The sequence below is a fragment of the Helianthus annuus genome, chromosome 4, assembly GCF_002127325.2.
Source record: "Helianthus annuus cultivar XRQ/B chromosome 4, HanXRQr2.0-SUNRISE, whole genome shotgun sequence".
In the NCBI taxonomy this organism is placed as follows: Eukaryota; Viridiplantae; Streptophyta; class Magnoliopsida; order Asterales; family Asteraceae; genus Helianthus; species Helianthus annuus.
In genome coordinates, this window is record NC_035436.2 from 12,303,609 (window position 1) to 12,321,128 (window position 17,520).

A 17,520-nucleotide genomic window follows, 5' to 3' on the forward strand; every position below is an offset into this window, starting at 1 on the left:
TAAAGTGAGACTTGGGAACTAGTACCTCACCAGTCACACATGAACATCATCAGAAGCATGTGGTTGTTTAAACACAAATTCAAATATGATGGAAGTCTTGAATGCTACAAGGCTCGACTGGTATGTGATAGTCGGTCTAACACGTACGCATTGATTGTGGGAAAACATTTAGCCCGGTTGTAAAGCCAGAAACTATACACACGGTGTTATCCACTGCTCTCTCACAGTCATGGTCAGTTCATCAGTTAGACGTCACCCATGCCTTTTAACATGGTCACCTTCATGAAACCATCTATATGTACCAATCTATGGGTTTTCGAAACCACAGTTTCCCTGATCATGTATGCCGACTCAAAGAAACCCTCTACGGTCTAAAGCAAGTGCCTCGGTCCTGGTACCAAAGATTCACCGACTATGTTCTCACATTGGGATTCCAACAGAGTAAATGTGATGCCTCCTTATTTACCTTTGTCACACCCCGATTCCCGGTGGGCCCGGATGGGTATAGTCGTGACGGTTGGATAACAGTTATCACAATATAATAATATGCAGTGGAAGTATTGGAATAAAATTATTAAATTCAATAAAGCTTGAATATATAAAAGTATTACAAGTGTTTCAATATAAGCCCACAGGCGGGATCTAATAAACAGAGCTTTAGACATCATAAGCCTTAAGCTTCAGGAGTTGCAAATTCCTTAGCCTTCATTCTAGCTTATAATAAGGTTCAGTACCTGCGGTTCAGTCTTTTGAAAATACATCAGCTTAAGCTGGTAAATACAATTAACTGACTCATTTTGAAAACAGTCTTTCAAAAAGAGTTTTATACATAGAGAAAACCCCTAGGCAATCTTTAAATATTTCTTGGGATTTATTCTTGTCACCAGATTTACATACTTGCCTTACAATCGGGAACCAGAGATCAGAGCCAGTCATTTAGGGCATGTTTGGCTAAGCTTTTTGAAACAACTTATTGACTTATTAGCTTTTTGAAAAGTCATAACTCTAAATGATGTTTGTCAATGAGAGTGTATGTGATGGGAAAAATAACTTTTCCAAAGAGTCATTCCATACTGACGTTTCCAAAAAGCCAATAACTCAATAAGTTGTTTTAAAATGCTTAGCCAAACATGCCCTTAATATGATTAAGGGTACACACCAAAGTTGAATAAAATGTGCCTTACAGTCGGTATGCCTACCCCTGCACGCTATTCCGTATGGCCATAATAATTCATGAGTCGGGACGTCCGGACACTGTACCAATAACCCCCAACTGTTTCAGTTATCAAGTAAACGGATTAAACCGGATTCTTACATTTATTCGTAACATCGACGGTCCATTTATGTAATACCTGCTCCAAGTGGCTTATTCGCCATCCCAAGTTTAAAAACTAAAATAAGTTAAGAGTATTTACCTTTTTGCTAGCTTACAATCAATATAATTATATTTTAGCAAAAAGCCGCAAGTCTATGTATTATTGACCCAAGTCCGATTATCTGGGGGGTTCTATAGTCTGAAATGAACAGATTTATTATCTGTTAGAGTGTATATGGGTCAAAGGTTAGTCCCTTTAGATATGACTCGTTACTTAAGAATAGATTCGCTAGATTTAGAATAACTCATTGGATAATATGTAGTTTATACCTATCCGAGTGCAATGACTCATTGGATACAGGTTATTTAACCAAGCATTCTGATTTGGAAAGGTTTAATAAAGTTTTGACTCGTTATGCCTAGTTTATGCGAACTAGGTGTATTTTCCTGTTTTCTCACATCTCGCGTTTCCGGTTGATCCCGTTCGCTCTCGGTGCTCCGAATAGCTTCCAAATACCTCCTTAAACTATGTTAGACCTGCAAAACACTCCAATCAAAAGTAGGCTATTCAAAACTAAAAGCTATGTAAAAACATAAAGTTAAACATATTAGAATATCGGTATTCGACCACGCATCAGCGACACTGATTTGATTTCCCTTGTCATCTTGAACGAGATATAACACACTTTGGGGGATCATTGAGAGGAGTTACGAGTTTTGTAACTTTGAACACCATTCTTGGAGCCAATATCATCCTCTTCATCATTCCCAATCCATCTCAAACCACACCATCATCCACAATCAACTTCTACCATCATTATCATAACCCTAATCCTCAATCACCATCATCATCCCACCAATCCATTCACCATCACAATCCACCACAAACCCTAACCCTCATCATACTTATCATCAAGGTTTCAAGATGTCCATGTTCAAGCTCTCATTATCCGGTGATTGTTGCTAGTGCATGTTCTGTGACAACAGCTTAATAGTTTGATTAATTAGTCTTTGGATATTTTGTATTGGGCTTAGCATTATTGGTTAGTAAGTTAATTATTATAATGGGCTTGGAGAATGGCCTAGCCCAGACCAAAGCCCAGTATGCAAACATGGTTGTCCTATATAAACAGCATAATACATTAGGGTTTAGGTTAGACACTTTGAAAGCCAGTTAATAGACACTTAGAGAAAACAGAGAGAGGAGTTCGAAATCTATAGAGTGGCTAGGAGATTTCGAGTGGTCTTGAATTGATTGTAAACATTTGTGTTGGATAATCAATAGAAGACCAGATTGATTGAATTGTGTTCGTGTTCTTCGTCTAATAACCTTGTTTCTGGTTCGAAGGTTTATCAAGGGGATTCCGCACCCTTGGTAGATTAACAGTCTTGTTACGATCCATACGGGATTATAGGGACCTTTTTTTTTGAACGGCCGACAGAAATTTTTATTCAAAGTAGCAAGATGCTACACACCAAATGTACAACGATTACACCAAAATGACAAAACAACAATAATATTACATACTCACTAGATTAAACCGACTCCAATCCTCCCAAGATAACGAGCTTACTTTTGATCGATTCTTTATCCATAAAAACGCCATTGACTTTATCTCGTCCAACGTTCTTGTAAAATTAGGAACCACATTTCTGAAAACCACATCATTTCTTGTCTTCCATAAACACCAAAACACCACCAGAACTACTGCGTGGATAACCTTTCTTCTCTTTGGTCCCGAGATAGAAGTGTGAAGTGATAATAGATCATTAATGCCAAATGCTATCACCGGCTGGATCCTGCACCAATTGGCTATGTTCAGCCAGACCATTTGCGAGAAATGACACGACACGAATAGATGATCACAGGTTTCTTCATAATCACCACAGAGGACACACATTCTGTTTTGAATCGGCACATTACGTCTTGCCAGCGCGCACCTTGTCTGAAGTCTCTCCATATTTGCTCTCCAGGCCACTATACCAGCCTTCTTCGGAACCCAACTATTCCATTCAAAGACATGATCAGGTCTGATGCGGCCAGCTGAACTTAATTCTCTCTTAATACTAGCGACGCTGAAGGACCCGTTCGATTCAAGCTTCCATCTCCAGCCATCGGGTACCGTTGATAATGTTATGTTATTCAGAGTGACCAACAATTGTGATAACTGGGCTGCAGCCACTTGACTAAGGGCTGTATTTGTCCAGGCCCAATTCGGGGCAGGCCCAGAACCCGTTACACACCACCGATCTGCCACCAAGCATTCCTTATGCAACTCTTCTTTGAATAGATCTGGAAACTGTAAATATAGTGGACCTGGTTCAACCCAATAATCTAACCAAAATTGTGTATTCTGGCCGTCTCCCACAACCGCTGAGATGGCCCTGGTATTGAAGGAATCAAGGCAGTTGGTTTGTTTAAATATTTTCGGAACCTACAATTGGCATCAGAGCGTTTGCTCTTGTGCGTGGTTCAAGACTAATCGAAGGAATCAAGGCAGTTGGTTTGTTTAAATATTTTCGGGTTAAAATTCTGAAATTTTACGAAGAACAAGGAAGAACAGTTCGAATTTCATTGGTTTGATCTGATTTGGTGGTTGTGGTTTGCTGTTTTCGAAATTTTAGAATATATTGTTGGAAAGTATTAAAGGGATTGATTTAGGAATAAAAGTTTCGAAATTGTTTCCTTGGTCAAAAGAGTTGGAAATTGCTTGATTTTCGTGATTGGCTGTCATTGATTGTAGACAGCTGGACTCAAAAGAAAAAGAAGCAGGTTATCCTTGTGCGACCAAGAAGCAATCTTGTGCGATCAGGTGATCTTGTGCGACCTGAAGGCATCTTGTGCGATCCAGAATCAATCTTGTGCGATCGTAATCTTGTGCGATCATAACACTTGTGCGATCGAAGTGATCTTGTGCGATCGAGGTGAACTTGTGCGACCGGAGGTCTTGAGTCATCACGGTTCCGAGTCCGAGTCGCAACCATCTCCACTATCTCGAATCATAAAGGTTCCGAGTAAAGTTATCGGTCTCGAGTTGCTTGTTTTCCGATCAACGTCTGTCCTCATCGTCATTCAATCATCAGTTGATCATCGTCACGCTCCAATCACCGTCACTTTCATTTTAGTCTTCATAACAGCAGCGATCTTCATCATCATCGTTTATCACTTCCAGCGACCACCACCATTAAACCTGCAACTCACAGTTTGAGTTCTCCGATCATCACCGTCGTCGTTCGTTATCACCTCTTAAACCTTCATCACCTGTAACGCTCCGCATTTTCGAACCCTTCTTGTTTTAGCAAGTCATGTTGTACTTTCCATATTTAGACACTTGTACTCTCTTTGTAATCTACTTTCGTTTCATTAGTAATTCGAGACTATTATGAAAACGAAGCTATTTTATTCATGTTTGTGTTAGACTTATGTGCAATGTTCACGTTTGAACGATATATTATCATAGACTCCCGATTCGTTATTACGCTCAATGCTCGTTAAACAAGTTGAAACTCGTAAAATAATGAAACTCGAAAGTTTCATGAAGTTAATCGTTAAAAATCTTTTATCCTTATAAATATGGTTATTTATAAATTGTTTAGTTAATTAAATTAATTAATTTTACAATTTAAAAAAAAAGGTTTATTTTTATAATAATCTAGTTAGACTCGTTAGATTTTAAAGTTAGTAAACTAACCTAGTTAGTTTGTTTCATAAAGTTAGTTTTCTTGCTAAACAAAATAAACCAAAATTAGTTTTAATTAAAGTCTAGGGATTTTTTTGAGTAATTAACCGAAACTTTAAACTACAGGGGTTGTTTATGTATTTCCTGAAAGTTTCATGTGGGAAACTAAAAGAAATTAATTCAAAAAAAAATAGATGCAGACCCCAGGACTCGAACCCGGGTCTGTACCCTCAAACACGCGCATTAACCAGCTGAGCTGGGACTCCTCATTGAACAATATCAGCCCAGTAAAATATATATCAACTCGTTAAAATGACCTGATTCACAGCCCAGCGCGGACAGACTCGTTTTGGGCGGGTTTTTGGTGAGTTTTTGAGTTTTAAATCATGTTTTAACATTAATTACTCAACCACAACCTAACCTAAACCTTCTCCTATAAATACCACACTAATCCAAGTCCTAAACACTTTACAAACACTCTCTAATCTCTCCAAAACACTCTCAAATTCAAGCTCAAAGCTGCATTTTCGGGCAGCTTGATACACCTACACTAAAAGTGGTATAACTTGCTCATTTCTTAACGAAATTGCTTGATTCTTTTTCCTAATTGCTTGGTTAATCATGTAGTTTGATTCCTTGACTTCTCCTTGGAGAAATCAGACCTGGAATTGCTCCGAAATTGACCAAAAACTTTCTGTTTTGTTTCAAACTTATGCAAACTTCATCCAACTTGTGTGAAACACATCTCAAACCAATGTCCTAATGCTTACAACCTTTCTTATGGCTGGTTAGGCTTAAAAACATGGTTGAGACATCTAAATCAGAGGTTAAAACCTCATAAACTTTCTGTTTTTAATTAGGGTTTTACCCACAAGTAGTGTACAAGTGTGAAACTTGTTGAATGTGAGATGGTTGGATTAGCTTGGGCTATCCTTCATAAGAATCCACTCATTACTTGATATTTTGATATAGATTAGTTGTTGTTAATACCTTGATACTTGTACGTTCATGACCCTCCTTGTTGTTTATAACAACAAGTGTAGTGGTGAACAATAGAGGTGCCTAAATGGAAGCTTGTTCTTCCTACCTCATGTATGTATTCTATGACACAAAGAGGTACCTAAATGGAGACATTAATCTCCTACCTCATGCTTGAATCATAAGACTTGTAAACTATATAATATCTAAGTTATTCTATATGTATACATCTAAGTAACCAAGACTTGATGATGACTTAATAGTTATTTGTTAAGTGGACGTTACATCATCTATGACCATGCCCTTGTTATGACTCTAATGGATCTTAGAATCCATGAAATCATACCAACTCTTTTGAGTTTCAATAGTGTCAAGAACAAGAGTTATGTGTACAAGATGATTATTTTCACCTATGTTACTTTCTATATATTTTAAAAACTCCGAATCTATAATCTTCCGTTATACGCCAAACTCACACACCTACGTTTCCTTGTGTAGAAGGACAAGGTGCTCCGAACTAATTCATCTACAAACTTGCTCTCGGAACTTCAAGTCACCACTTGTAAACCGTGAGTATACTCGAACCCATTTTACTTTTAAACACTTAGGGTGCAACATGTATTCTATATTAAACGCACATGACACTTGAAACTTATTTGAAACTTACTCTATCCCCTCAAACATGAAACATGAAACTTGTGAATCTTGAGACTATTTTGTGCTATGTGAACGTTTAATTCTTGTGTGTAGTTCCGCCTTAACAATAGTAGCGCTATAGGAGTAATGCACCTCCCCGTTAGTCTTTGGGGTATTGTTAGGAGGAGACATATCAACCTCCCGTTAAACTTTGGGTTAGGTACTTTAACGCATTGGGAAACTTGGGCTATCACTTGGACTACGTAAACTAGCACGTTGAAACTATTTTGTTATGTTCATGTTGGATATGAGTTTTTATTCTATTATGCTATGTAAACAAACTTGTATACTCGCTCTTTGCTTTTGGCATTGAAACTCTATTTTAATACATGTTGCAGGTTGATTATTGAAGTATGGACGATTCATGAAACAAGTTTAGGGTGGACTAGATACACGCCTAGAATATTCTATCTTTTGTTTGTTATGTTACTTGTTGAAACAATGTTGTTATTTCCTTTTGAATCATGTATGACTTTTAGTTTTGAAATGAAATTTGAATTTAAATTAATTATTGTCACATAGTGTTATGACGTTTTGAGCAATCTACACACTTCGTCTCATCCCGATGTTTCCGCCATCGGTTGGGGTCTGACAGATTGGTATCAGAGCCATAACTATAGGGAATTAGGAAAATTGCCATGCTTTTGCCCTAATCTATAGTTCTAGGAATTTTGTCTCTTATTTGTTGTTTAAAACTTTGTACTCTACCATGCATGCTCCCTAGCTATACTTTTGATTAAATTTATGTGCCTTTCCTAAGGCTAACACGAATACACTTATGCTATTTTTATACTCTTGTAACACCAACGAGAAGAATTTATCAAAATAGGCGTGAAACCCACAATTTGGTAAACGACTCTCATTCTACCTTTAATCTATTTTTGCACGAAATTTCACCATTAAGCTAGGAGTGACATCCACAACTTAATGGTAATTTCCATTTCAACTCTAGTGGACCCTCGTCAAAGTGTCAAAATTTATTTTGGCCGACGAGTACCAACCACATTTAGGGTACGAAATCGTCAAGTTAGGGGTGAAACCCGCATCTTGTCGATTAAGTCCCATTCCTTGATTTTTATTCTCGCCAAAGTCCCGAATGTTTCAATCATTTAGAGATGTGTAGTAACCGGAAGGGTAAGATACCGTTAATCGCTTCTCGACGAGAGTATCTTACTTATAGGCCAAAGCACAATATCTCTAATTCGAAAGAACTTTCGACCCACTTTGGAATAGTCGACGTTTCTCTACCCGAAACACTCCAATGTTTTATTGAGCCTCTCTTTTATGTATCTCAATTTATATGTGATTTTTATACTTGAACGTTCGTTCATTTCAAAATGTCGTTTTAAACATTTCGCACGCTATCGCAATCACGAACAATAATAATTCTTCTCGAACAAACTAAATTTACAATGCTTTCCTTATTCATGTTATGCTATGTGAAACCCATGATTATACTATGTGAGACGTCTTAATTTTTTATGTTATACATCTCGAGTTGAACCTTTTATGCTATATGACATTTTATGCCATGTGAATCAAGTGAACCCTTTATGCTATGTGACACCTTATGCTATATGATCAATTTCATTTTCTTAAACAAACATTATGACCAAGTCTCACCTATTCCATCTTTTCGAATTCAAATTATTTTTTTAAAATTTCACTTTTACGCATATATCGTACAAATACTTTATCATACATTTATACATTATTCATATACATGATTTCACATAATTTTATTTATACCCCTTGTAACAATAAATGGAGACATATCATCAAGATGAGAGTGATTTCCTTACCTTGACGACTAACTCCGTTTCTTTTCTCATCTTACAACGACCTCGCCAACGAACTAGGGGTGATTCCCTTACCTAGGTGATCGTTACCACTATTTTCCTTAATAGACAATATTACGTAAACATGATCACGTTTATATCTAAATCATTTATCATTAGCCAAATCTCTATTTATTTCAACATGCATTGTTTATATGAACGAATTCCTTACTCTACAATCTATTTTTATATAGCTCACACACGCAAAATTCTTAACCTTTACCATAAACGCTTATTCCTTGATTTTCAAAATTTACGAAATGCTACTTATCAACCTAGTTGGTTTAATAAATCCTTTGCCAACGAAATTTTGTATTCAACGTAACTATTGAAAAAGACTCATCTTATGTCCTTAAACTAGAGATTTTCTATTTTCAATTGGGAATCAAACCAACTTTTCACGCACACCTACAAAACACTACCAATGTTATTCAATCATTTACTAAAATTTCTTTCAAAATCAGTAAAATGTTTTATTAAAGACGCTTTTTCAATAATCACTAAGATCGTATACCAAAATCCTTTTTCTTAAGAATCAACGTTGTCGCAAAAATCTCTAAACTTCGAATTTTTTTTCTTTAATGCAAGATTATTTAAAACGATGCAAACTTATTTACTTCTAGAACCTTTTCAACCATTATTCAAAACGTCAATTTAATTTAAAATGTATAGGCAAGGAAACTTCATAAGAACCAACCATCTTCAATGAATGTAAATCCTTTTTAAAACAAGAGTAGCATTTCCTTTCTTTCACAAAGTATAACACACATAACCAATATATATTTTATACTCTCTTTACATTTGTGAACTAGATTCTATATTTCATGTCAACTTAATCTATTTTGATTTTAATTAAACTTCACGCTTTGCTCAAACAACTATACATGCATACTATCTTACGTGTTTTAGTTTATATCTCACGACAAATCCGCATATACCCCACAAAACTTCTCGGCCTTTTAGATGCTTAATTTCGTATATTACGATTAATACCACATACAAAATTTTTACTTATTACACTCATATCCATATTCGTATTTATACATCTTACGCTTACACATTTATGTTTATTTTCATAATCATATACATATTCATACACTTTATATTATACTCATGTTCACAAATTATACATTTACGCCATACTTATGTCCAAGTTTATATTCATAATAATACAATTATACTTACACTCACAATTACGTTTACGCTAATATTCGTATTCGTGTTTATACTCATATATCCTACTTGTACTTGTACCTATACAACTATGCTTAAACTTATATTCACATCCATATATTTTCCTCATACCAATACAATTATGTTTATACTTAAATTCATAGTTATACTCGCATTTATACGATTTATGTTAGACGCGTACTTATATATATACTCTCATTTATACGATTTACGTTTATGTTCACATTCATTCGTTTATGCTCAAATTTGTACTCACATTTATACTCATTTTTCATACACGCTATGCTTATACTTGTACTCATACTCCTGGCATGCGTTTTGTGTTTATGCTCTCGTGCGTGTTCGTATTTAAACTTATACTATGCTCATGCTTTTACACAAAATTTATACTTTCGCACCTATACGCGAGCGAAACCCTAGGGATTCGCTTACTTTGTTATACTATTTGGAACACAAACGTACTTATATGCTACATTTCTATACACTCGCAATCTTATTTTCAAAATTATGCATACCTTGATTCATACGCAACTAGTACAAGATATGCGGATCATGCGACGATTGGTATAATCGCGGGTGCACACGGGGTTATAGTAATGGTCGTATGAGAACCATGGAGCGTACTACTGTGTTTGGTAAGGCACAGAACGTAACATTGCACGAAATATGAAACATATGCAACGTGATCAAAACATGGTGGATACGCCGCTGGTACTTCCTATATATAAGTGTTTTCACCATGTTACCAAAATTTCATAAAACGTGCTATGAGAAATTCAGTGTTTTACAAATCATTTAGACCTGTTATAACCTTAGACAACTCACAAACGCATTATATCCGATTATCCCTGACGAGACCTCATCTTTTCCCTACGTATTCCTAAATTTCGGGACGAAATTTCCTAAAGGAGGGGAGACTGTAACGCTCCGCATTTTCGAACCCTTCTTGTTTTAGCAAGTCATGTTGTACTTTCCATATTTAGACACTTGTACTCTCTTTGTAATCTACTTTCGTTTCATTAGTAATTCGAGACTATTATGAAAACGAAGCTATTTTATTCATGTTTGTGTTAGACTTATGTGCAATGTTCACGTTTGAACGATATATTATCATAGACTCCCGATTCGTTATTACGCTCAATGCTCGTTAAACAAGTTGAAACTCGTAAAATAATGAAACTCGAAAGTTTCATGAAGTTAATCGTTAAAAATCTTTTATCCTTATAAATATGGTTATTTATAAATTGTTTAGTTAATTAAATTAATTAATTTTACAATTTAAAAAAAAAGGTTTATTTTTATAATAATCTAGTTAGACTCGTTAGATTTTAAAGTTAGTAAACTAACCTAGTTAGTTTGTTTCATAAAGTTAGTTTTCTTACTAAACAAAATAACCCAACATTAGTTTTAATTAAAGTCTAGGGATTTTTTTGAGTAATTAACCGAAACTTTAAACTACAGGGGTTGTTTATGTATTTCCTGAAAGTTTCATGTGGGAAACTAAAAGAAATTAATTCAAAAAAAATAGATGCAGACCCCAGGACTCGAACCCGGGTCTGTACCCTCAAACACGCGCATTAACCAGCTGAGCTGGGACTCCTCATTGAACAATATCAGCCCAGTAAAATATATATCAACTCGTTAAAATGACCTGATTCACAGCCCAGCGCGGACAGACTCGTTTTGGGCGGGTTTTTGGTGAGTTTTTGAGTTTTAAATCATGTTTTAACATTAATTACTCAACCACAACCTAACCTAAACCTTCTCCTATAAATACCACACTAATCCAAGTCCTAAACACTTTACAAACACTCTCTAATCTCTCCAAAACACTCTCAAATTCAAGCTCAAAGCTGCATTTTCGGGCAGCTTGATACACCTACACTAAAAGTGGTATAACTTGCTCATTTCTTAACGAAATTGCTTGATTCTTTTTCCTAATTGCTTGGTTAATCATGTAGTTTGATTCCTTGACTTCTCCTTGGAGAAATCAGACCTGGAATTGCTCCGAAATTGACCAAAAACTTTCTGTTTTGTTTCAAACTTATGCAAACTTCATCCAACTTGTGTGAAACACATCTCAAACCAATGTCCTAATGCTTACAACCTTTCTTATGGCTGGTTAGGCTTAAAAACATGGTTGAGACATCTAAATCAGAGGTTAAAACCTCATAAACTTTCTGTTTTTAATTAGGGTTTTACCCACAAGTAGTGTACAAGTGTGAAACTTGTTGAATGTGAGATGGTTGGATTAGCTTGGGCTATCCTTCATAAGAATCCACTCATTACTTGATGTTTTGATATAGATTAGTTGTTGTTAATACCTTGATACTTGTACGTTCATGACCCTCCTTGTTGTTTATAACAACAAGTGTAGTGGTGAACAATAGAGGTGCCTAAATGGAAGCTTGTTCTTCCTACCTCATGTATGTATTCTATGACACAAAGAGGTACCTAAATGGAGACATTAATCTCCTACCTCATGCTTGAATCATAAGACTTGTAAACTATATAATATCTAAGTTATTCTATATGTATACATCTAAGTAACCAAGACTTGATGATGACTTAATAGTTATTTGTTAAGTGGACGTTACATCATCTATGACCATGCCCTTGTTACGACTCTAATGGATCTTAGAATCCATGAAATCATACCAACTCTTTTGAGTTTCAATAGTGTCAAGAACAAGAGTTATGTGTACAAGATGATTATTTTCACCTATGTTACTTTCTATATATTTTAAAAACTCCGAATCTATAATCTTCCGTTATACGCCAAACTCACACACCTACGTTTCCTTGTGTAGAAGGACAAGGTGCTCCGAACTAATTCATCTACAAACTTGCTCTCGGAACTTCAAGTCACCACTTGTAAACCGTGAGTATACTCGAACCCATTTTACTTTTAAACACTTAGGGTGCAACATGTATTCTATATTAAACGCACATGACACTTGAAACTTATTTGAAACTTACTCTATCCCCTCAAACATGAAACATGAAACTTGTGAATCTTGAGACTATTTTGTGCTATGTGAACGTTTAATTCTTGTGTGTAGTTCCGCCTTAACAATAGTAGCGCTATAGGAGTAATGCACCTCCCCGTTAGTCTTTGGGGTATTGTTAGGAGGAGACATATCAACCTCCCGTTAAACTTTGGGTTAGGTACTTTAACGCATTGGGAAACTTGGGCTATCACTTGGACTACGTAAACTAGCACGTTGAAACTATTTTGTTATGTTCATGTTGGATATGAGTTTTTATTCTATTATGCTATGTAAACAAACTTGTATACTCGCTCTTTGCTTTTGGCATTGAAACTCTATTTTAATACATGTTGCAGGTTGATTATTGAAGTATGGACGATTCATGAAACAAGTTTAGGGTGGACTAGATACACGCCTAGAATATTCTATCTTTTGTTTGTTATGTTACTTGTTGAAACAATGTTGTTATTTCCTTTTGAATCATGTATGACTTTTAGTTTTGAAATGAAATTTGAATTTAAATTAATTATTGTCACATAGTGTTATGACGTTTTGAGCAATCTACACACTTCGTCTCATCCCGATGTTTCCGCCATCGGTTGGGGTCTGACATCACCTCTCCGTCAACACAACGCGTCTATCATCTCCGACATCTATCATCTTCGGCGTCTATACATCAAGATCGTCATCATCATTCTGCCATTGAGTAACGGAGAAGAAGACGGACGGTTGTTTATTTTGAAATTGGGTTTGGTTTCGGTGACGGCTAGACGAAGAAGAAGACAACAAGACACGTGATATTAGAGTTTTATTAATATAATATTTATAATAATAATAATAATCATTAGGTTTTTAATAAAACTATAATTATTGTTAATCATTGAATAATCATTTGGTTTTTATAATACATAATAATAATAATAATAATAATAATAATAATAATAATAATAAGTTTTACTAAATAAAAAAAACATATATAATATATATTCTACTTATAAAAATAAAAATAAAAAGGGGGGTTTGTTTAGTTTGTGGTAAAGATTTGACAGGTTTTTGACGTGCAGTTCAGAAGCTGGTTCGTGTGTGCTGCAAAGGGTTTGAGTCATCGAAAATTTTTTGTACGATATTATCATTACGGTTTCGGTCAAAGCTAGACAAGGACCAGCAATCGAGTTAGATTTGGATTTTGACACAGGTTACCAAAGTCCATTTAAACTTTACGCTGCATGATGACTAAAATGGAGAAGGTCAGTGCGACTGTTAAGAATTGGCCAAAGCTGAGAAACGTTAAAGAATATTCAGCCCGGAAAGAGGAGTTTGAGGGATTTGTGAAAAGTGAAGACACCAGAATGTGGTGTTGTATGATAGATGGATATGTAGCTCCTACACGTCGTGTTGAAGGAAGGGTTAAAGTTATTTCTTATGACAAGATGGATGATTCTAAGAAACTTATGGTTGATGCTGAGAAGAAAGCTTTAGCAGTGATAAATATGTCCTTGCCTGAGGGCATTAAATATGTCTTCACGAAATATGGTACTTCTAGAGATCTATGGGAAGCTTTGGAAAAACGCTATCAGATTCCTTCAAGATTGAATACATGTGATCAAGCTTGTGTAGCTGAGCTTGCAGCTGTGAAGATAGGAAAAGTAGGTGCTGAGGTAGAAGAAAAGCAGAAAGCTGATAAGGAAAATGCTGAGAAGAAGGATGCTGAAGTTTCAAAGGGCTTGAATGATGTGAATGGACTTGCAGCAGAAGTGAAGATATCTTCAGAATCTGTAAGTCATACATGTCATAATTGCACTGAACTACAAAGTAAGGTTAACAGACTATCGGAGCAAAACAAAATCCTGTTAGCTGAATTAGAAAAGTTAAAAGAGTCAAATGTTCTTTTGATTACACGAGAGTCAAATTGTTTAAACAAAATCAAATCAAATGAACAGGAAATTAGCACTTTAACAAGCAAAATCAATGAACAGTTACAGATCATTGATTTGGCTCGTGAAACTATGAAAGAAGTGACTAACGAGCTTAAGGAAAAGTGCACAGAATTGGCTGATGCACAAGCCAAAATTGTAGAACTTCAGGGTAAATTAGACAAATTTGGAAATTCTTCGTTAGTCAGGACTCATATTCAAAAAGGTTTAAAAAGGAGTAATGATAAAACAGGGGTGGGGTTTACTAAACCTTCATCTTCTGAAAATCAAGACTACTCTTTTCTACCAAATGGAGATGAGCTAACTGATTTTGTAACCACTGCACAAGTAGTAGTGGATCCGATAGCTATGGACTTGCTAAATAGTCCAGTTTCTTTGAAAGAATCTGTAGAGTCTAACAGTACACCTCATAAATTGGATGAGGATATTAAAGACAACAAGTCTAAAACATTTAAAAAGGGATCAAATAAAAATAAAACTTATAAGAAAATATCCTGTTTTAGATGTCACAACAAAGGACATGTTTCGAGTTGTTGTCCTTTGAAGAAAGGTAAACAAAAAGTTGATGAGATTAAGGATGGGAATCCGGTTGGGTCAAACAATAGTGTAAAAACAAGTTGTCAGACAAAGAAACCTGAATTTCAATCTAAACCTTCAACTTCGAAAAGATTTGATAGACCAAGAAGTATTTCTCCACAATTTAGTTATTACAGTGGTAAATCAAATCGGTTTCAGAGTCAAAATAGAAATTTTGGATATCAAAATCGATACCAAACTACTGGTAATCAAAATTTTCAAAGAAGGCACGAATATATGAGTTTTAGTAACTCAAATGTTCATCAACATCCAATTTTTTTTTCAAAATTCATGGTATAATAATGGGAGAAGAAGGTATCAAGATAATAATTTTCAAAGGTCAGAAAATCCGAGAGTTTATTGGAACTCTCACAATCAAAGACCTAGTGGAAATTATCAATCTTGTTCAACAACGAGTACGCAATCCAAGACTCCAGTTAGGAGTGATGGATATTGGATGGATGTTCCTGTAATGGATGAATCTGGACAACCCAAGACTATCAGGGCTTGGGTTCTCAAGCCTAACTGAGTTGTTGAGATTGTGCAGGATGACCAAGAAGGACTGTTGATGTGTTCAACAGTGGTTATTCCTTTAAAGCATCTGAGGTGAATAGTAGGTTAACATGGGTAACGAACTATTTACTTTTGTGATTGTTTTGATTATTCTATACTTTAAACGTGAAAAACTTTTGTTAGATTTAAGGTGGGAGACTGTTTGTATTTAAATTTGTGGTTTTGAAACTTACTCCATGAAAACAAAAATTTAGGGGGAGAAATTCCTCTAAACCAAAAAGAGTATAGGTAGTGCGTGTGTTTAGAGGGAGTAAGTTATAAAATTTTAAAAATCCAAAAACATTGAAAAATGAAAAACGTAAAAAAATTGAAAATCAAAAATGAGTTTTCATGGTGTGAAAAAGAAGAAATGATAGTACATCAGCAAGTTAGACTGTCACACTGAAAAATGAATTAAATTGTTTAAGTGTGATAGCAGCTTCATCATATGATGTACCAACTTACCAATGTGATATAAACTTAAATACACTGAGTATGAGCGAGGAACACATCAGTGGTGTATGGTTTAATTACCTTAAATCTTGCGTTGATAGATTGCCAAATTCTGAGGTTTTGGGTCTCTATACTGTTATTTCATCTGGGGATATCAGGGTTGTCCTTCTGCTGCATCCAGATACATGCTGACCTAGGCACAACCAGGATATCTTAAAGGAGCTAAAAACGTCAAAACCCTGAAAATGAAGAAGCTCTCCTAGAGAGTCATTCAAATGTGCAAAATGCATAAATCGTACCAAAAAATGGTATTTGTCTTAGCCCTCGTTGGATATTTTGGTCTCTTTGCTGTACGGAAGTACTGACCTGATCACCAATTATCTAAACATTGAAAAACAAAACGAACGAATTTAGTATACTCACCTACTACGATGAATCTTTGTGCATACCTGGATCGCGGGGTATATCCTGAAGTGGGATACACTAATATATCAGAAATAATATTACCTTAACGTATCATACGGTAATGGTACTTGAAATGTTCATGCATTTTGTTTAAGTGGACAAACATACTGGTAATCGTTTTGGACTGCTTTTCATGAAAAATTATATAAAAAATTATCTAATAGTGTGAAAACAGTTTGATTTTGTTGATATGATCTTCTTGCACATGATTCTCACAAAAAGATGATACTGTAGATATTTTTGAGTATTAGTTTAGTTTGTTTTGTTTAGTTTGTTTTGAAAAATATCAAAAATTCCAAAAAATATTTTCTTTTTAAAAGACTTCCATTTTGAATTGACAGGTAGTTGTTTTTGTAAACGAAGATAAAATATTGGTTTATCTTTAAATGTGAAAAAGACTAATGGTTTTTCGAGATACTTGCTTGTTTTCTAAACAGATTGATGCAGTTATCAAAATGAAGTGCAGAATCCAAGTAAAGTTCAGATTAAGAGTGAAGTAAAGAATGTGTGAAGATGCATGGTAGGATCCTTCTACTACATTGCAGAAAGAAAGAGATATGAAAGAGTTAAAGTTTACTTGCTAAACCAAAGATTGCTAGTTCACTGATCTACAATGAATGAAAGTTTTGGAGATTGGAAGCATCAGCTAAGGGGGAGTCTGTTGATGTCAGAAACTGTGTAGTTGAGGCTATCCAAAGACCAAAAGACCGCAAGATGTTTGAAGACAAAGTTACACTATGAAGCTATTGTCAAGGGGGAGTTTGTTAGTGCATGTTCTGTGACAACAGCTTAATAGTTTGATTAATTAGTCTTTGGATATTTTGTATCGGGCTTAGCATTATTGGTTAG

The 17,520-nt window shown here is 35.3% G+C and overlaps 1 long non-coding RNA gene across 1 annotated transcript; it reads right to left on the minus strand.

Moving 5' to 3' along the window:
- Nucleotides 1-4,002: 4,002 nt before the first annotated feature.
- On the minus strand, nt 4,003-13,482 carry LOC110934382. Its single transcript, XR_002588284.1, has 2 exons — nt 13,308-13,482; nt 4,003-4,577 (listed from the first exon to the last, which is right to left on the minus strand). It is a non-coding gene; the product is annotated as an uncharacterized LOC110934382 (long non-coding RNA).
- Nucleotides 13,483-17,520: the final 4,038 nt, after the last annotated feature.